Source organism: Patella vulgata, chromosome 4 (genome assembly GCF_932274485.2).
Source record: "Patella vulgata chromosome 4, xgPatVulg1.2, whole genome shotgun sequence".
In the NCBI taxonomy this organism is placed as follows: Eukaryota; Metazoa; Mollusca; class Gastropoda; family Patellidae; genus Patella; species Patella vulgata.
This window is the reverse complement of record NC_065882.2, coordinates 32,192,044-32,215,275: the sequence shown is the minus strand read 5'-3', so window position 1 is coordinate 32,215,275 and position 23,232 is coordinate 32,192,044. Positions and strand designations below refer to the sequence as shown.

At 34.2% G+C, this 23,232-nt stretch overlaps 1 protein-coding gene across 1 annotated transcript in view; it reads left to right on the top strand.

Moving 5' to 3' along the window:
* The first annotated feature begins 214 nt into the window (after positions 1 to 214).
* Positions 215 to 23,232, top strand: part of LOC126817143 (ubiquitin-protein ligase E3C) — a 477,264-nt gene continuing 454,246 nt past the window's right edge. The window contains exon 1 of the mRNA XM_056100098.1: positions 215 to 385. The gene's annotated coding sequence lies outside the window, so the exon portion shown is untranslated. The remainder of the gene's footprint in view (positions 386 to 23,232) is intronic.

Here is a 23,232-nt window from a genome sequence, read left to right as displayed (position 1 = left end):
TAATGACCAAACTCTAACTAAATACGTTCCAAAACACCGATCAATGATCAGGAACCATTTCACAATGGCGGAAGTAGATATAGGCTAGCTGCGTTGTTAACATAAACAACAGTCTCGGACATGCGCAAGTGCCCACCATCTCAAACTGTCACACCGGTGATTGTAAATGAATTCCGGTGAATTCCGGTGATTAGTCTACCCGGTGAATTCCGGTGATTGATTAGTCGAGCTCTTCGCCATCTAGTGACAATTTGCGAAATCATAACAGAGAAGATTCTACACGAAAGTCGAGAAAAAAATTAATAATTTAGACTGAAATATGTTTAGTTTCGAAGGGAATTTCAGGAGAAAGCCCGTCCAGTCACTACGAGGAGCCAGTAAAAAGGTATTAAATTCTTCAGATTAGCCTAGCCTTTTGGAATTGAATCAACACAACAGGCCTGCTTCATTGTCACGTTCTCGCGGTACTATTTCAGTAACGTACCTCTACCAGTTCCTGTGATCGTAGAGACTTGAAATTTTCAGGGGGTGTTCACGGGGACTAGCCATAACCTCACACGAAATGTCAGTCGAATCGGTCAATAACTTTTTATTTTACCGTAGTTTAGCTTAGAGATAAATTTATCCGATTTTGACGCCATTTTGTTTGTTGACTATTTAGGCTCGAATGACGTCATATGTGGATTGTGGGTTAGGAATGGTTAGGGTAAGGGCTAGGACCTGTAGATTTCGTTATAGTCTCAAGATGTAGACAGGGCTAACCCTAACCCTGTCTTGTTATTCGAGTCTAAATAGCCAACAAACAAAATGGCGTCAAAATCGGATAAACTTTCTCGTTATATAAGCTAAACTACGGTAAAATAAAAAGTTATTGACAGATTCGGCTGAAATTTGGAGTGAGGTCATGGCTAGGCCCCATGAATACCCCCTGAAAATTTCAAGTCTCTACTCTCTACGATCATGGGAACTGGTAGAGGTAGGCTACGTTACTGAAATAGTACCGTTCTCGCTAGCCTATATATTCACAAGATTAGATAAGACATAAGATAAGATAAGATAAGATTTTATTGTATCGAAACACCCATTGACGACAGCATACAATATAAACATGTACATAAAATTATAACAATATGACAATTATACGGGTAGACTAATCCGGCACGTCGAATTACCCAATCAATAACACCCAGTAACTGCCCAATAACACCCAATAACTGCCCAATCAATAACACCCAATAACTCCAAAATACAACCAATAACTACTAAGTGTTGACTTTGGAAAGGGGATCACGTGGCTAAGTGGGTAAGACGCTGGCTCGCTAGCCTGGAGGTCGGGTGTTCGATCCCTGCATTGGCCGAGAAAGTTCATCCAGATTTTCCGGCGTGGTTTCCCCTTGTCAGTGATGCAGGACGGAGGGCCTGACAAGGACAGCTGTCTAGTTGTTCGGATGGCGTGCACGTAAAAGATCCCTTGGCACTTGGAATTCGATATAAGAGTAGGCCGCTGCCTGGGCAAAATTTCCCTCATAGCACACTGTATGGTGTATGCCCGTCTTCATTAGCCCAGTTTAGGAGGAGCAGAACTATAGGACATTAAACCCCATTTCATATTCATTGACTTTGGAAACACAAAATAACAATTTAGGTGAATTTAAGAAGCATCACTGCTTTGTGTCCAAATCGGAGTTTCACGCTCACTCGCCTGAAGGGAGATAACTCGTATATGTGATTTTTGTTGACAAAATATCAATAACACCCAATAACTGACAAATAACACCAAGTTGTTGACTTTGGAAATACAAAATAACAATTTAAATTTTAGTTGAATTTAAAAGCCTCGTTGCTTTGAGCCCAAATCAGAGTTTCACGCTCACTCGCCTGAAGGGAGATAACTTGTGCATGTGATTTTTGTTTACAAGAAATTAATGTATGCTTTCGTTGTAATTGTTCTTCACATATGCATGTTTGGCAGGTAGTTTTAATTTATAACCCGGGAGCCAGTGAGATTTAATCAAAATATTGAGCCCAAAAGGTTTGAGGTCTACAACACATATTTTACCCCTAGATCATTTTGGAAAGTCAAGTCTTAAGTTTTGTAACCTGTGCATATACCTGGGAGCGCTCCCCCTAACCCTCCCATAATTAATGGGAGTTAAAATTCAATGTCCATCTACAATTTTTTTGCAAGCGTTTCACCCTTAACTCTAAGAAACAGAATGCATGACTTAAGAGCATACAATGTTGTGCTAATGCTACTTAAGAGCTTAATTAATTAGCACTCATTAGTGACTGTAATTAAAATTTAGAGTCCATAACTGAAACAAAGCCTAAAAGCTAGCTAACCAAGTCATGAAACCAAAAATATCACTTAAGAGCGACAAAAGTTGAACAAACCTTGCTTAAAGATACATTATGGGAGATTTTTATAGAGAGTTGGCCATTCTTGCTATAACAGTTCAAAAGTAGATGATGAAAGAAGAATATATTGAAAAATTCAGTCAAATTACTTTATTCTGAACATAGTTATCATCGTTGTAATATTTGCCTAGAAATGGTAGCGAATTGTGTCTTCACCTTGGCTGATCGTTTGATTGACAGGCGTTAACTCCACCTACATATCTCGATTATCAAGTAAAGTTTTCAATGGCATACCGAAACGCTTTACAGCGGCCTCACTAAGTACACTCTATCATTTAGCCTTGATCTAACTGACGTATTTTCATCAGGTTACCCTTTATTTGATTTAATCAAATAGTGAAATCCTATTTAAATCCGAGCTGTAGCCGAGCCATCCATGGGTCTACAGAGTTGATTTTGGATAAAGATCTAATTTATAATTTCTATAACATCTGAAGCCTAAATTAAGACTTGCAATAATCAGATTTAGCTCTTGCATAATGCATGTTTAAGACTCGTTCAAAGATGACAAAGGTCAAAGGTCACTAACGAATGACCTTAATTAAAAATTTGAGTTCAAAACTGAAACAAAGCCTAACTAAGTCAGGAAACCAAAAATATCACTTAAGAGCGACAAAAATTGAACAAAACTTGGGGTAAGACTGGTGACAAAGGTCATATTTTGGGCCACATTATGACCAATCAACCAATCAAATTGGCTTATCTCTGCTCATCCTAAACATAAAATGCGCATCTTCGAACTCTATCAAGCCATTCACATTAATTAACACCTATACCAAGTTTAAAAATTCTACCTCAATTAGAAGAAGAGTTATTGTGTCCCAAATGGCTTGATGAACAGACAGACGAACGAGCCCATTTTAATAGTCCCCTGCTTTCTTCAAAAGGCGGGTGACAATAATGTTGATGTCAGCAATAATTATGCACTTAAAAGTATGGCAAAGTTATCAGTACAACAAGGAATTTTAAAATTGAAGAAGATTAAACTTCCTTTTAGGCATTATTCGATTTAAAGAAGTAATTCAAGACATAGTTCAATGGGTGAACTGTTTAAAGGGTGATTAGCTCTATTCTTTTGAAGAGACGAAATTGGGTCGGAAAGCACATATTATTAAACATGCATTATGCAAGAGCAAAATCTGCTTATTACAAGTTTTTCTTTAGGCCTGAAATGTTATCTAAATTATCAATTAGACATTAATTAACTTATCCAGACCATAATAAACTCTTGATGTCAAGGCTAGCCTTCAATGTTGGCTGGATTAGATTCCTATATGCCGCTTAACGGCCATTGATAATTAAATCAAAACAGTGGATAATCGAGACTATGCTGTTTATATTAATGATTTTAGTAATGATGACCGAGACTGCAAACATTTCACCCGCTTCGTTTTCGGCTCATAGTGGATCAATTTGACTGAAATTTTCAGCAAAATACCTTTACACTATCTAGTTTTTAACTATTATAGTGAGAACTGCCATCTCTTTATCTTATCTCCCATAATGTATCTTTAATGTAATATGAGTATAAAGTAATATGCCCAAATTTGAATTTGTTTTATTGTATATTCTAATCAATTGTTAAGCGTCATTGTGAAAGATTGGATAAAGAGCTGACACTTAGCGCTATAATAGTTAAAAATAGATAATGTCAAGAGAATATGGTGAAAATTTCAGTAAAGTTGCTGAACTCTGAGTCAAGAAAAAACTCATTTCAATAACACTGTAGACTCAGTTGTCATTGTTAATGTTGTAACGATAATAAACAAGTCTCGCTTATCCATATTTACGGTTAATCACCAAGCATTGTTGAACAGCAGATCAGATTTAAATTTGTGTAAAATCAGACCCATCAGATGTCATCGAGGGTTGATTATGGTCTTGTCATGTTAATACATGTCTAATTAATAGATCATATAACTAATGAAATACCTGCAATTGACTGACTAGCTAATGTATAATACATGTTTATTATGTTTGGTGAAATACGCGAACAATTCAAATTGAACGGCAGTCATTTGCGCCTGCGATAGTATATTCTACACTGTTTGTTTTGTTCTGTTTTTGACGGTGGTGGGGTGTGTGAAACAGCCATTTTAAATTACTTTTGCATTGTCGATAATGTCTCAGGTGTGTGCTTGTTAAAATTAATGTATTTATTTATTGTGGACATATCAATTAGTTTGTGAACAAATTTTTTTATCAACACCCTTTAATTTACTTAACAGAAGACAGTTTTTATGGGAGACAATCACAGGTTTCTATAGCCTACATCAAACTTGACAGAAATGTATGGAACACAATGATGACAATACAAATATTATATCAAAATAATTATCCACTTCGCATATATATAAATAGAAGTAGCATTGGTGGTTTACACAAATCGAATACTGAATTAATCTAGAAATTGTCATGGGTCCGTCGCAGGGATTGTATGCCTTTAAGAAGCATCTCTGGTGTTGAAATCGCCCAAAACAGCATCACATTCCGAAATCCGTGCCTCACTCCACGGTAAATCTAATTTACAGTTGGAAATATTTAGGAGCGATTATCCAAAATAGAATCAAAATTGATGAAACAAGACTATTATCCAACAAGAGTATCGCATGTCTGTATGAATGTATTACTTGTGTGTACATATATGTGTTTTCTATGTTATATGTATTATTAAATGTATACAAGTATTTCTAAACATATATGTATACATGTTGTCCTAAATGGACGTTTTGATGCAATTAACATCTTATCTTATCTAGCACAAACATCTTGTAAGTATAAGCCAGTCTTGATAGCATTATACGAAAAATAACCTTCCAATTTCGACCTTTTTTCCCATAAATATCCATGTAAAGGAGAACACATAAATGTTTCGAAATCATATATGGACTAATTCATAATTTAATTGTCTGCGTTTTTTTTAAAACCAGAGAGTTATCCAGTTCTATACTTCCATTCTCAATATTTAGGATAAATGGAAAAACTTAACAGTTTTTGCATTTCATTTCCTAGGAATGAGTGATTCGTCGCATAGTTTTTCCGCGTCTCTTTAGGGCAAGCAGAGAACAGAAATTTGATGGATTGATTGGTTAATTGGTCATAATGTGGCCCAAAATATGACCTTTGTCACCAGTCTTACGCCAAGTTTGTTCAATTATTGTCGCTCTTAAGTGATATTGTTGGCTTCCTGACTTGGTTAGCTAGCTTTGTTTCAGCTATGGACTCTTAATTTTAATTATGGTCACAAATTAGTGCTAATTAATTAGCTCTCAAGTAGCATTAGTACAGCATTTCATGCTCTTAAGCAGTCATTTTGTGCAGTTAAACTCATAGAAATGGTGTTAGAAAGAAAAATAATCCCGGACAAGACAATTTAATCAAATCCACTCAAACGTCATTTTGTGACCTAAAATTTGACCTTTGACCCTTGTCCCCTTTGAACCACTCTTAAGCAAGGTTTGTTCAACTTTTGTCACTCTTAAGTGATATTTTTGGTTTCCTGATTTGGTTAGCTAGCTTTTAGGCTTTGTTTCACTTATGGACTCAAAATTTTAATCATGGTCATTCATTAGTGACCTTTGACCTTTGAACGAGTCTTAAGCTAGGTTTGTTCAACTTTTGTCGCTCTTAAGTGATATTTTTGGTTTCATGACTTGGTCAGCTAGTTTTTAGGCTTTGTTTCAGTTATGGACTCTAAATTTTTATTACGGTCACTAATTAGTGCTAATTAATTAAGCTCTTAAGTAGCATTAGCACAACATTGTATACTCTAAAGTCATGCATTCTGTTTCTTAGTGTTAAGTGTGAAACGGTTGCAAAAAAATTGTAGATGGACATTGAATTTTAACTCCCATTAAATACGGGAGGGTTAGGGGGAGTGCTCCCTGGTATATGCACATGTTACAAAACTTAAGACTTGACTTTCCAAAATGATCTAGGGGTAAAATATGTGTTGTAGACCTGAAACCTTTTGGACTCAATATTTTGATTAAATCTCACTGGGCTCCCGGACTATTAGGTTTCCACGTAAGCATTGCACACATCAAATAAAATGGACGCAGAATCAACCAAATCAAGCAATATCAATTCATTTTTATACGCCCACATTGAAATGTGGACGTATATTGCCGTCGCCCCCGTCTGTCGGTCTGTCGGTCCGTCCGTCGTCCACAATTTCTTGTGAATGATCTAAAGTAGGGCGACCCATGCAACAATAATTTATCCGCTAAGAAATTTGGTCTTACCATGAGAGTTGTTTACTGTCCAAAGACGAATTTCTCAATGATGGCAAAACAGCGCCAGGCCTACTGGGAGCACGTGCGAGTAATTCGTCGCAGCAAATATTCACTATATATGGCCATGCACGTGGTATTGACACAACATCAAATGGTAAATAAAGACAAGTTAAAAATTATTTCACCACGCGTTTGTCTTTAGATATTATTTGATCGCAAACTACGTTCAAAATTCTAAAAATTATTGTCGTTTTTATTTTTCAATTCACTATTTATCTACAGAGTGTTGTCGTTTAGTTTCAGAGATTTCACATCTCCGTAGCAGTTGTTTTAGTCGAGATAAGAATAAAAGTCGTATTTATCTTTTAATTTTTAAAAGGTTCCTAAAATCTTCGTGGAATAGCTAAGACGAGTGCTGTCAAATTAGAAAATAAACAAATTGTTTCGTATCTTAAATTTGCTATCGGGAATTAATCGAAACGCACAATAGTCTCGGTTGACTATATTTACTGTTCGAGACTATTGGCTTTTAGAGTTAAAGGGAAACAAATCTTTTTAATTTGTTTAGGAATTGACCGACGGACTTCTTTTAATTTGTTGTCAACCCATTCAATTAGCAGGCATGACGTCCAGAGATAAATTACTATCCAGCATTGGTTTGGGCGATCACTATGATCTCAGTACAATAACTAAACTTCCCTTCGCAAGAATTACAAATAGGCTAGTACTAGGCATTATTAATAAATTTCCGACCAATACGGAGCACCAGTGACGTTTGATGACAAAGGTATTCCAAGTAGGCTGGTCAGACTGAAGACAAAGACTAGAAAGCTGGGTAAAAATAAAAATAATTCTAACTAGACCTGCATGGCAGTGCTGAATCGGCTTTCAGGCAACAGACCCGATGGAAGCATACGAAAGTCCATTCACTGGGCTTTCAAACGATACTTTATCTCTTTTGATCTGGTAATATCCAAAGGAGAAATCACGTTTTTGGCAAAAATCTTAATTTTTTTTCAAAATATCAGATATTTTTTCGACTACTTCCGGTTTTTGGGTTATTGTCGGGATAGCTTTAACAAGTTGTATAGATACTTTACTTCCTGTGCCAGAAGTGTCAGAAACATCCATTGAGTAGTTTTTGCAAAAAAGATAAATAAAAGAGCATTTTCAATAATTTCACTATTTTTCAACTTTTTTCAAAGATTGAGGCCATTTTTGGACCTCCTATATTATTTCAATGCTTTTATTTTTGGATTCACACTCTAGGCCACCGATAGGACTCAGATTAAGAAAAGTTTAAGAAAAATCGTTGGCGTCGTTTTCGAGAAAAAGGCGTCTCAGAATGCACCAAAACGGAAAATACTAGATTTTCCGCATACCATAATTTATTTCCTAACCATCAAATTCGTATCATTTAGATGTCATAAGATAGTCTATTCATGGGACTATCCAACAACACTTTAAGTGTTTTGGTCCGCTAATATCTGACGGAGAATTTGAGTTTTTAACAAGAGTGCCTTTTTTTTTTATTTTAAATTTTTACCTCTTTTTTTTTTTTCGTTTTTTAAACTACTTCCGGTATACGAACCATTGTCGGGTAGTTTTAACCTCCGGTTTTGGAACTTGAATGGGCACAGGGCTTTATAATTATGCCAAAAATGTCAAAATATCGAAAATTAAAGTTCAATAACTGACTACATATTATACATAGTTAGGATCGCTATTAGGTCAGTTTTTTAAATTTATAACTTTTTTCTGATGATCTGTTAAAATAAACAAATAATAGAGCATTTTCCAAAATTTCACAATTTTTCGACTTTTTTCAATTTTCAGTCCTTTTTTTATATTATTCCAGAAGTTTCAAACTCTTATTGGATGGATTCATACACAAGGACTCTCGATAGAGAAAGTTTAAGAAAAATCCTTGGAGTAGTTTTCGAGATAAAGACGTCCAAAACCGCTCCAAATCAGAAAATACTTGATTTTCAGTGTGCCCTAGTTTGCTGCCTGATCATAGTATCCTTATAAATTTGGTATCATACGACAGCCCAATCATCGTGCCACCCAACGATACATTAATTTGTTTAATCTGTTGAAATTGGACGGAGAATCCCGTTTTTCCCAAAACCGCCCATTTTTTGCGTTTTTTTTCTCAAAATATCGAGCATTATTTCGACTACTTCCGGTTTACGGATTGTTGTTGAAATTGCTTTATCCAACGGTCTGACAATATGGCTTTACGATCCTGGAGTTTCAAAAAGATCGATGCTTTCAAAAAAATATAAGGGTCACCCTATCTAAAGCCAAAAGTTATCATCCAATTGTTTTAAAATTGATATATTGTTTACATTAGTGAGATGAAGAAGCCTATTTAATTTAAATAATTTCCGTTTATTACGTCTAGAGTTATGGCCCTTGTTTCAATCTTTGTGAAATTTATATGCAATATTTATGTTAGTGAAACGAAGAAGCCTATGGAATTTCAACAATTTCTGTTTATTACGTCTAGAGTTATGGCCCTTGTTTCACTTTATTGAACCTTGTGAACGCTCCAACTCCAAAAGTTATCATCCGATCTTTCTGAAATTTACATGCATTATTTAAATGAGTGAAATGAAGAAGCTTATTGAATTTCGGCAATTTCCGTTTATTACATCTAGAGTTATGGCCCTTGTTTCACTTTATTGAACCTTGTGAACGCTCTAACGCCAAAAGTTATCATCTGATCTTTCAGAAATTTATATGCATTATTTAGATGACTGAAACGAAGAAGCCTTTTGAATTTCGTCAATTTCCGTTTATTATGTCTAGAGTTATGGCCCTTGTTTCACTGTATTGAACATTGTGAACGCTCCAACGTCAAAAGTTATCATCTGATCTTTCTGAAAATTTTATGCATTATTTAAATTAGTGAAACGAAGAAGCCTATTAAATTTCAGCAATTTCCGTTTATTACGTCTAGAGTTATGGCCCTTGTTTCACTTTATTGAACCTTGTGAACGCTCCAACGCCAAAAGTTATCATTTGATCTTTGTGAAATTTATATGCATTATTTAGATTAGTGAAACGGAGAAGACTATTGAATTTCAGCAATTTCCGTTTATTACGTCTAGAGTTATGGCCCTTGTTTCACTTTATTGATCGTTGTGAACACTCTTAACGAAAAAAGTTATCACCCGATCTTTGTGAAATTTATATGCATGATTTAAATAAGTGAAACGAAAAATCCTATTGAATTTCAGCAATTTACAATAATTACTTCTAGAGTTATTGCACTTGTTTCACTTTGTTAAACCTTGTTTATGCTCAATTGATGATAGTTATCGTTCGATATGTATGAAATTTATATGCATCATTTAAATTTGTGAAAGTAGTTTCTGAGATATGCTCAAATGGAAAAATAATTATAATAATAAGAATAATAATCCAAACAAAGCAGTAATGACAGGTTTCACTGGTGCCACGTTACCCTTGAACTTATGTCACTTTTGGTGCCACGTTACCCTTAAACTCATATCACTTCCAGTACCAATAGAACCGATAATCAGACATTGCAGACGTGTTATAAAATTGACGCAGAATCAATCAAACCCGGCGATATCAATTCCATTCATACATTTGTTACCATTTGTTACATACAATGTATGTCAAAAAAGTGATCCTGACAAAATTTGTTACTAACTTACCGCTAAGTTAGCTGACTTTCTAATGGGAAATTAAAATTCGAAAAAATCTTAAAAAGTGATCCTGACAAAATTGGTTATTTCTCGACAAGCTATTTTTGGACATCTATATGATAGTATTGGTTCAATCTATATGTCCATTGGAGTCAAATATCATAATCTTAAACGAATAATAAATATAACTCACTTTAAAAAAATGTTTGTTTTGATGGCTAAAAATACAGTTTTTGCCAAAATGACATTACAGTCTTAAGACCAACTAGAAATCAGCCAGATTTCTTCAAGTTTGGGAATGTGACCTCAAAGATTTGTTGAAGAGAATCCTGTCATCAACCTCTCAAAGACAATAAATTGTAGCCCAATTATTATCTATTCAGATGGTGTATTGTATAAGTGTCATATTACACTGCTCTATATTTAGAATGTAACACTAAAGCTAGATGGGTTTGGAATCAGATTCTATGAAATTTGAACAAGAGAATATAAAAAAAAACTAATCAAATTAAACACAGAAATAAACAAATTTAATAACAATTTAATAAAATTTAAAAAAATTGATTCAAATATTACATAATGTAATAATAAGCTTATTAATTTGATGTAATATCTACAGCAGCTTGTCTAAGCCAGGGTATAAAATATCTTACATTATTTTACTCATATACTTTGATATTGACCAATTTGATGTTAACCAATTAAATGATTTTGGAACTTTTTCTTGGGGAGATAAATATTCATAAGTAAAACAAGGGTTGTTGAGCACATTACGATTGTATAACTCTTGCCAATTATATATTGATTTCTATAGAAAGGGGCCAATATCGAAATATTAATGGCCTATTGATCCATCGTACAATACTATTTACGAACTTATCAATTATCAGTAAAAGAAAATTTGATCCAAAATTATCTATTTTGGTGCAAAAATATGAACATTTACTGATTATTTACATACAGACAGGGAAAAGGTCACCCCAAAACAATCTACATGTATTTGTTATTTAAAAGAGCTAACTCGCTAATATTTAGGACCTAGAAATTGACACAAATGGTTCGCAACACAAATAATAATGTAATATGAATGTACATAAACTGATTTAGTATTTATTGCGCATGCTCTCCAGATAGGAATATGACGTAACCGTTTGAGTTACTTGTGGAATATATCTAGCCCCATCCTTCTAGTCCCTTGTTATAAATGGCACTTAAAGGCATTCGTGAACCGATGGTAAAATGTTTATTTTGTCTTACAATCTTATGGAAGCCTATAACTACCATTTATAATTTCTACTTTTCGCCCCTTCAAAACACGAAAGTCGAAAAGTGACCTTGAAAGTAGAGACTACATCAACTTCTGAGGCGAAAAGACAACAGTACGACAGCAAGCCAAAATCAAAGGTCGCTAATATCGCCATCAATACTAGACTTTATAAACTATTTTGTTAACGCGAATTTATTGTCAATGTCAACAAAACAGTACACCTTTAATAATGTATTATAACAATATTACTTATATTCTCTGTCACCACAGGGGGATCACGTGGCTAAGTGGGTAAGACGCTAGCTCGCTAGCCTGGAGGTCGGGTGTTCGATCCCTGCATTGGCCGAGAAAGTTCATCCAGATTTTCCGGCGTGGTTCTCCCTTGTCAGTGATGCAGGACGGAGGGGCTGACAAGGAAAGCTGTCTAGTCGTTCGGATGGGACGAAAAACCGAGGTCCCGTGTACACATTGGCGTGCACGTAAAAGATCCCTTGGCAGTTGGAATTCGATATAAGAGTAGGCCGTAGTGCCGCTGTCCGGGCAAAATTTCCCTTATAGCACACTGTATGGCGTATGCCCGTCTTCATTAGCCCAGGTTAGGAGTAGAACAGTAGGACGTTAAAACTCCATTTCATTTCATTTCATTTCTGTCACCACAGAGTTCTTGATGTGGAAATTTACACAGAAATATTTATTTATGGCTAGGGATATGATATCATATCTTTCTTATCTAAATTAGATCCTGCTTATATATATATATAACCAGGATATAATATATATAACCAAGATATAATTTAGATAAGAAAGATATGATATCATATCCCTAGCCATAAATAAATATTTCCATGTAAATTTCCACATCAAGAACTCGTAGTATTATTCTTACAATTTCTCGTACAATAGGGGCCACAAGGCAAGAAGTTAGGCCCGATATACGCGAACATCAAACCGAGATCTTTGATACATAAACATATAATATTAAGTTTTTTTCAAAACCGGATACAAATCGTTAGAGGGACCACAGCCTTCGATCCGATTATCACAAAATTCAAACCCAGGGTGTAACGGTGTATATTTAAACGGTTTTTAAAATCGGGTATAAACTGTAATTTTTGGTACACCCGGGGTCCATAATCTAGGAGGTTACGGACCGATATGTGCGAATATGGAAAGAAACAAAAATCCGTGGAATATAGACATATATTTTAAGTTTGATCAAAATCGGATAAAAAAATTGTGACTTCTACAGTGTCCACAACCTTGGTATTATATACTTTTATACTATTTGCGAACGAGGAGCGGGCAGTTTCAATCCGATTTTCATGAAATTCGAACTCAACCATCATAAGGGTGGAATGGTGATATGTTAGAACAGCTTTTAATATTGGATAAAATGCCAATATCAAAAGGAACCGCGTGTCCACAAATAAATTGTGGGCTGACAGGGGCGACTCAATACACGTCCACTTGAAAATATGGGCGTACAAAAATAGCTCAGCATGATAAAACTTGGTTTTTGGAAGACTAAACAACTGATATCAAAGACTTTATATGAAATGAGATTTTTATTTTAGAAATTAAAATGTTAAGTTATTTGATACTCCCACTGGCAGGTTAATAGTTGTCAACGCTTATGTAATTTATATTAGGGCAATACTACTCAAGACGGACATGTTGTTTAGATCAGCATACCAAGCAATTAAAATCAGTGAACCGGACCAAACCCAAACATCCAAAATTTAGCACTTTTTCCTAGATAGTCCTAGCACTGATTACTTCCGGTGATAATGAAAATGTGAAATTAGTTCTATAAAATCATAAATGGCATAAGGTATCACATGGTAGGGTGACCCATGTACTCACAGAAATACAGTCCACCGCTGATAGTTCGAGACTACCACTGAAGCGTGCACATTCGCCGTGCCGAGACCAACTTTCTGACAGTATGATACTATAAATAGCCATGGCACGTGCAATTCTCTACAAATCTATCAACTATTACAGCCGTAAAAAATTTATTGTTGACGATTTTGAATAGCAGTTAAATTAAGCTTCTTGGTTATTACAGCAGATTTAGAAATTACGTTCGTTTCATTTTTTAAATCGCTTTATCATTAACTGTACCGTTAAGAGCGGCATCTTTTGGTTTAGTACAAATAATATCTCTGAATCACTCGGGTTAGGCAGGAACATGATACTAGCAGTAGTTTCATTTTACTTTTACAAGCTTCTTAAAACGATTGTTGAGCTACCTAACGTGCTTATTTCTAAATTCAATTTCTTGTTCTAGCTTTCTGTTATGTTTCGTAAAAAAGTAGTCTTGATTATCCCGACCTGTCAATCAGACGTAGAATGGTCGATAAACTGGTTAAGCGAGACTAATTTCAAAACAAGGGCACGTAACCTATCTTTTACTCAAAAGTGTCTGGATGTTATGGACGACTCTTGGAACCAGTTTTCAGTCTATTATTTATACATGATTAATGGTCATAGCTTATTAAGTACAACATGATCGTTTATTTAGTGAATATAATTGTGTGAAACTGATTTGAGGCTTGGCATATATATAAATATTGTGGCGTAATTGTCGAGATATATTGAGATATTTATTTATGGTGGGTCACCCTAAACATGGTGAAAATTGTATGAAAATCGGATAATCGGATAATAATTGACACTTTTATAGACCAAAAACCTTGAAAAGTGACTTGTAGAAAATCGTCTATTTCTCTGCAACAGTACAAGTTAGAAATCATTTTGTGGTATCTGTATGATCGTATGGGTTTATGCTATTTGTTGATTTGAATCAAATATCATAATTTTAAAAACATTACAAATAAGAATCATTTGAATAAAATATTTCTTTTTAAGGCCAAAAATACAGTTTTTGCCCAAATGATGTCATTTTGGTTAAATTGGTTTGACCTGGTCAAAATTAGCATAAGGCATCAAATAGTAAAAAAAACCTGAAAATCGAATAATAATTAACTCCTTTACAGGCAAAATAACGTGAAAAGTGACGCATGTAAAATTGCCTATTTCTCGGCAACTGCTCATATTACAGACTAATTTTCACATACATTCTCTTCGTATGGATTATTGCTTCGAGTTTATGAAAGTTACGAAGAAATATTTTAAAATATGAAGACGCTGAATGGGTTGTAAATAGCTTAATTTTACACCGTTTTTCACCTTTTAATCTAAAACGAAATCGAAATCGAAATTAAAAAAACTGAGTGCGATTTTTTATGTGCCTTTGCATGGCGCATCCTTTTGGTAATATCAAATTTTGAAAAAATAATATTTGCTTTCAAAAAGTTGTACCGAACTGTCAAAATTATAGTTTTTATACGCCCACATTTTCATGTGGACGTATGTTGTCGTCGCCCCTGTCTGTCCGGACGTCCGTCCACAATTTGTTTGTGGACACTCTACAGGTCACAATTCTTATCCGATTTTGACGAAACTTGAAATATAGGTTTATCTCCAAAAGATCTTGGTTCCTTTCGATATTGGCATGTATCTGATCGAAACTTCATGGATTATGGCCCCTGTTTGTACGAAAAATCACGTTTTTAGCTTGTGGACAGTATAGAGGTCACAATTTTTATCTGATTTTGTTGAAACTTGAAATGTATGTTTATAACTCAAAGATCTCCTCAGTTCCTTTCGATATTCGTGCATATCGGACCGTAACTTCCTGAATTATGGCCCCTGATTGTACGAAAAATCCTGTTTTTAGCTTGTGGACCCTATAGAGGTCATAATTTTTATCTGATTTAAAAAAACGTATTATTATATCACCGTTACACCCTAAGGACGGCTGAGTTCGAATTTCGTGAAAATCGAACCAAAACTGACAAATTGGCCGCCGTTTGTTCTCAAATAGCGTAAAAATATTTTTATCCAATTTTTATCCAATATAACCCAAATTTCCTGAATTATGGCCGTTCGTTCTCAAATAGCATAAAAATATGGTATATCAAGGTTGTGGACCCTATAGAGGTCACAATTTTTATCCGATTTTGTTTAAACTTGAAATGTAAGTTTATAACCCAAAGATCTTGGTTCCTTTCGATATTGGCGCATATTGGACCGTAATTTCCTGAATTATGGCCCCTGATTATACGAAAAATCGTGTTTTTAGCTTGTGGACCCTATAGAAGTCATAACTTTGATCCGATTTAAAAAAACGTATTATTATATCACCGTTACACCCTAACGACGGCTGAGTTCGAATTTCATGAAAATCGGCCCAAAATTGACAGATAAAATGGCCGCCGTTTGTTCTCAAATAGCATAAAAATATGGTATATCAAGGATGTGGACCCTATAGAGGTCACAATTTTTATCCGATTTTGTTTAAACTTGAAATGTAAGTTTATAACCCAAAGTCGTGTTTTTAGCTTGTGGACTATATAGAGGTCATAATTTTTATCCGTTTTTAAAAAAACGTATTATTATATCACCGTTACACCCTAAGGACGGCTGAGTTCGAATTTCGTGAAAATCGAACCAAAACTGACAGACAAATTGGCCGCCGTTTGTTCTCAAATAGCGTAAAAATATTTTTATCCGATTTTGTTTAAACTTGAAATGTAAGTTTATAACCCAAAGATCTCGGTTCCTTTCGATATTTGCGCATATCGAATTGTAATTTCCTGAATTATGGCCCTTGATTGTAGGAAAAATCACTTTCTTTTTAGCTTCGCCTTGTTCTCTATCCATCTCTCGATAATGTGGGCGTATCCTGCCTGGCAGCCGCTGGTTGTTAAGATTATATCACTTCCGGTGCCAACGAATAACTCTATCGATAACAAAAAAATTGACATTTTGGAAAAAGGAGTATATGAATTTTGTTTTAAACAAATCGAACAATAAATAATCAATCTAGGACTAGGACTAGGAGCGAAAAACTGAATTCGCCAATGGCAGCCAAGGAAAATTACGGAAACAAATAATGTTCACAAATTTGCTCAAGTCAGATGACTGTTTAATCCTGTGTAAAATTCTATCAAAAAATATTCATAAATAAAAAAAAAATTGTAAAAATTTAAATTTTCGAAATTTTGCGCCTAATATAAACGAAGATTCGTCGAAAATAAAAAATCTGAAGTACCGTAGCTGTTTGCCCTGTCTCCTGCTATGTCAAAATGTACCAAATGTTAAAATCTGTCAACTATTGTAAATATTACGGCAACATTTAAAAAAAACGACAACTTCGGTGATTTTGGTCATTTCGAATTGTCGCAGAATGTTCGAAATAGATTTAATATCTAAGTCATGCCGACTTTCCCGTGAAACCAACGATATCGGATCGATCCAACAAGTAGTTTCTGAGATTCAATCTATATCTCCATTGGAATCAAATATCATAATGTTAAACGAATAATAAATGTAACTCACTTCAAAAAATATTTGTTTTGAAGGCTAAAAATACAGTTTTTGCCAAAACGACATTACTTCCGTTGATAATGAAAATGTTAAATTAGTTCCATGAAATCATAAATGGCATCAGGCATCACATGGTGAAAATTTTATGAAAATTGAATAATAATTGACACTTTTAGAGACCAAAAACCTTGAAAAGTGACTAGTAGAAAATTGTCTATTTCTCTGCAACCGTAAAAGTTAGGAACCATTTTGTGGTATCTGTATGATCGTATTCTATTTGTTGATTGCAATCAAATGTCATAATTTTAAAAACATTACAAATCAGACTCCTTTGAATAAAATATCTGTTTTGAAGGCTATAAATACAGTTTTTGCCCATATGATGTCATTTCCGGTGACAGTGAAAATGTAAGATTGGATCCGCCCAGTCAAAAATGGCACTAGGCATCATATGGTGAAAAAAAAATAGAAAATCGGATTATAATTAACTCTTTTACAGGCAAAATAACGTGAAAAGTGACTCATGCAAAATTGCCTTTTTCTCGGCAACTGCTACTATTACAAACTAATTTTGACATACATTGTCATCGTATGGATTAATGCTACAGGTTCATGAAAGTTGTCAAGAAATATTTTAAAATATGAAAAGCCTGAATGCATTGTAAATAGCTCATTTTTACACCTTTTTTCAGCTTTAAATCAAAATGATGCAAATGCAAAACCGAAATAAAAAAACAACAAAGCAAGATATATTTTGCGTCTTTAGTATGAGCATTCATCTTGATCTATTAGATTTATAAACATTTATATTTGCTTTTTAAAAGACCTTTCGACACATCAAAATTGAAGTTTTGGGCAAAATTATGTCACTTCTGGTGCCGACAGAAACTTTTATAGGTAGAAGTAAGTTGAGAATTTGCACCAGGTGGGCTTTTACACAAATCAGGCAATAAATAATTAACCCAGAACCCATACACTGAAATTAAAATGCAAAAAATCTTAAAAAGTGATCCTGACAAAATTGGTTATTTCTTGGTAAGGGAAGATGTTAGAAACAATTTTGTGATATCAATATGATCGTATTGATTGATACTATTTGTCCATAGGAATCAAATATCATAATTTTACACCAATATCGCTTACTTCAAACAATTACTTGTTTTTAGAGGCTAAAAATACAGTTTTTGCCAAAGTGACGGTACGTCCGGTGATACTGAAAATACTAAATTACTTGTATGAAATCGTACATGGCATTAGGTATCACACAGTAAAATTTGTATGAACTTCGAATAATAATTGACACTTTTATGGACCAAAAACCTTGAAAAGTGACCTGCTGAAAATCGCCTATTTCTCCGCAACTGAACAAGTTAGAAACCATTTTGTGATATCTATATGATCGCATGGGTTCATTCTATTAGTTGATTGGAATCAAATATCATAATTTTAAAAACATTACAAATAAGACTCATTTGAATAAAATATCTGTTTTGAAGGCTATAAATACATTTTTTGCCCAAACGGCGCCATTTCCGGTGACACTGAAAATGTTAAATTGGTTTGAACTAGTCAAAATTATGAAAATCCAATAATAATTGGCTCTTTTACAGGCAAAATTGACCATTCCTCAGCAACTGCTCATATTACAAACTAATTTTCACATACATTCTCTTCGTATGGATCATTGCTACAAGTTTATGAAAGTTGTGAAAAAATATTTTAAAATATGGAAAGCCTGAATGGGTTGTAAATAGCTCATTTTTATACGCCCACATTGAAATGTGGACGTATATTGCCGTCGCCCCCGTCCGTCCATCGTCCACAATTTCTTGTGAACGCTCCAACGCCAAAAGTTATCATCCAATTGTTTTAAAATTGATATATGTTGTTTACATTAGTGAGATGAAGAATCCTATTTAATTTCAGTAATTTCTGTTTATTATTATTGAACGCCAAAAGTTATCATCCGATCTTTCTGAAATTTATATGCATTATTTAGATTACTGAAATGAAGAAGCCTATTGAATTTCAGCAATTTACGTTAATTACGTCTAGACTTATGGCCCTTGTTTCACTTTATTGATCTTTGTGAACGCTCCAACGTCAAAAGTTATCATTCGATCTTTCTGAAAATTATATGCATTATTTAAATTAGTGAGACGAAAAAGCCTATTGAATTTCAGCAATTTCCGTTAATTACGTCTAGAGTTATGGCCCTTGTTTCACTTTATTGAACCTTGTGAATGCTCCATCACCAAAAGTTATCACCGAATCTTTGTGAAATGTATATGCATTACTTAGATTAGTGAAACGAAAAAGCCTATTGAATTTCAGCAATTTCCGTTTATTACGTCTAGAGTTATGGCCCTTGTTTCACTTTATTGATCCTTGTGAACTCTCTAACGCCAAAAGTTATCACCCGATCTTTGTGAAATTTATATGCATGATTTAAATTAGTGAAACGAAAAAGCCAATTGAATTTCAGCAATTTACAATAATTACTTCTAGAGTTATTGCCCTTGTTTCATTTTGTTAAACCTTGTTAATGCTCGATTGATGAAAGTTATCATCCGATATGTATGAAATTTATATGCATTATTTAAATTAGTAAAACGAAAAAGCCTGTCAAATTTCAACAATTTCTGTAGATTACTTCCTGAGTTGAGACCCTTGTTTCAGTTTGTAGAACCTTGTAAACCCTCAAAACGACAAAATTTATAATTTATAAATATTCGACAACCCTTGTCAACCGCTCGGACGATTTAGCTGCTGTGGGCGTATGTTTTGTTGTCTGGCAACCTATCTTTACACTTTTTTTCACTTTTAAATCGAAATGGCGCAAATACAAAACCAAAATTAAAATAAGCGAGTCCGAGATTTTTTGCGCCTTTTGTAGGGGCATTTATCTTGATCTATCAGATTTGCAAAAATTAACATTTGCTAGTGAAAAGACGTTCCGACTCAACAAAATTGTAGTTTTTAGCAAATTTGCGTCACATCTGGTGCCGATAGAAAACTTTACCGGTAATTAAAAAAATTGAGAATTTTACACCACGGAGCATATGAACTTTGTTTTATAAAAATCGGGCAATAAATAATTAACCTAGAACCGATAAACTGAATTAGCCAATAGCGGCCAAGAAAAATTATTGAGACAAAAAATGTTCACATTTTTGCTCAAATCAGACGACCCCTTAACCCTGGGTAAAATGCCATGAAAAAAGGTTTTTTGTCAAAATTTAAATTTTCAAAATTTGGCGCCTAATATCTCTGAAGATTCGACGAAAATCAAAAATCTAAACTACCGTAGCTATGTGCCCTGTTTACGACTATGTGTAAATGTATCCAATGATTAAAATCCGACACTTATTGTTAATATTCCTGCAATATTTAAATAAACGACAACTTTGGCGTTTCAGCATTTCGCATTGTCGCAGAACGTTTAAAATAGCTTTAATCCACTTTCCCAGTACAACCGAAGACATCAAATTGATCCGACAAGTAGTTTCTGAGATATGCTCAAGTGGGAAAAAAAATAATAATAATAACTAGACCTGCAAGCATCACTGAACCGGCTTTCAGGAATCAGACAGAAAGTGTGTCATACAATAGCCCATTTATCGAGCTACCAAACAATACTTTTTTTTTTTAAAATATAAAATATTTTTTTGACTACTTCCTGTTTACGGATCATTATACTGTATTGAGGCTTTTAAATTTGGATTCACACCATAGACCACCGTTAGGACTCTTAATAGTAAGTGCAGGGGGACTGCACCACACAAAATTTACACAAAAACAAATACACGGACAGGACATCATACTCGGGAAAACACAAACATACAGACAATTCAAAAAAAGTGAATGGATCCGGGGGCTAGCCGTAAGCGTCCACTGCGCTGTACAGTCCCGGGTCTGTAGTGACACAGACTTCACTAAAATTTGAAAACAATTAGGAATACAAACCAAAGAAGCCATTGTGTAATGCCAGCATGAGTCATGATCTGCTATATGCTACACGAAATACAAATGTAAGCATATGTAGTAAAATTCAACTATACAAGTAACCACATCGGTGAAATGAAATGTATAAAAAAGTAGTCTAAACTCTTAAATTCAATCAAGAAACGTTTCAGTATTCAATTCATATAGGGTACATGTTCCATCATCACATAAAACAAAAAAAAACTGAATACAAAGAAGCAAATAGAAAATGTAGACTGTCTTGAAGGACAGCCGTCTGCGGACTGAGAATGACGTCATATCTTAGGTGATAAAAAATCACAATAATAAGGACGATAATCCAGATAAAATAACGTTAAAAGCTTGAAAACCATAAGTTCTAGCGACTAATCGGAATTATTAAGTTATGTAATTGTACAATATATAATATATTAATATAATACCCCACACAAGAAATGCAAAACAGGTATGTCGAAGAAATTGTACTATGTAAGTGTATTTATAAAGGCATAACATTAAGGGAGGTAATTCAGACAGGGCTAGGTAACTACAGAAAATCTAAAATAAAATTTAAATTGGATCATTATTATCCAGTATGTAGTCGGTTATATACTTACAAGAAATGTCAAACTTGGTATGTTGAAGTAATGGAAGTTTTGAAATTTCTATTAAAATGCGTAAATGTGTAGCGCCTTTGGCAGTGCATTTAAAGTAAAGAGATTTTATTCGGGAGAGAAATAGTTCTTTATTGTTACATATTGTCAAAAATCGTAATGCCTGTGAATAGAAAACACTATATAGCGTGGTATCTGGTATGTATTTTACTACTTCAAAACCAAATTTGTCCGTTTTGTCGATAATACCGACATTAAATTTATTGTTAATTATATTGATGTTCAGGTCAAGCACAGATGTATTTATAGTACCGGAAATTTCTTTATTTAATATTAGTTCAGGAGGATATATTTCACTTTTATATTTGTTGAAATTTCCGTTATCATTGATAGGTGTTATGTCATTAATGTATCGGAAGGTATAGTTTAGACTTTTAGCTATTTTGTAATCTGTTTTTCTTTTATGGTCTTGAAAGTCGAATTCGTATTTATATAAATATAAATGTGCATTTGCCATAAATGGGGCGGGGTCAGTTCCCATTGGCAAACCAATGGTTTGTTCCATTATCTGATCCCCAACCTCAAATATGGCATTATCAATGAGGAAATGTATGATATTTTGAAATTTTTCTTTATCAAAAACTACAGTGTCGGCATTGCGACGTTTTATAATCCATTTAGCATCTTCTGCATAAATGGCCATCAAGTTTCTGCCTTTCCCGAAAGCTCCATTAAACTATTAAAGGCTTTATCTACAAACCAATCTAAATTATCTTTAAGATCTGCATGTTGAGCATAGTATACAAAGTAGAAAAATCGAACGTTTCTATTGTGTTTGCATTAATTTTTTTATTGATTTTTTTCTAAAGTGTCTACTAGAGGTTTATTTTTATACGCCCACATTTTCATGTGGACGTATTATGCCGTCGCCCCTGTCCGTCCGGAATTGTTTGTGGACTCTCTACAGGTCACAATTCTTATCCGATTTCGACGAAACTTGAAATATAGGTTTATCCCCAAAAGATCTCGGCTGCTTTCGATATTGGCATGTATCCGATCGAAACTTCATGGATTATGGCCCCTGTTTGTACGAAAAATCACGTTTTTAGCTTGTGGACCCTATAGAGGTCACAATTTTTATCCGATTTTGTTGAAACTTGAAATGTAAGTTTATAACCCAAAGATCTCAGTTCCTTTCGATATTTGCGCATATCGGACAGTAACTTCCTGAATTATGGCCCCTGATTGTACGAAAAATCACGTTTTTAGCTTGTGGACCCTATAGAAGTCATAATTTTTATCCGATTTAAAAAAACGCTCTATTATATCACCGTTACACCCTAAGGATGACTGAGTTTGAATTTCGTGAAAATCGGCCCAAAATTGACAGACAACATGGCCGCCGTTCGTTCCCAAATAGCGTAAGAATATGGTATATCAAGGTTGTGGACCCTATAGGGGTCACAATTTTTATCCGATTTTGTTGAAACTTGAAATGTAAGTTTATAACCCAAAGATCTCGGTTCCTTTCGATATTCGTGCATATCGGACCGTAACTTCCTGAATTATGGCCCCTGATTGTACGAAAAATCACGTTTTTAGCTTGTGGACCCTATAGAAGTCATAATTTTTATCCGATTTAAAAAACTGTTCTATTATAT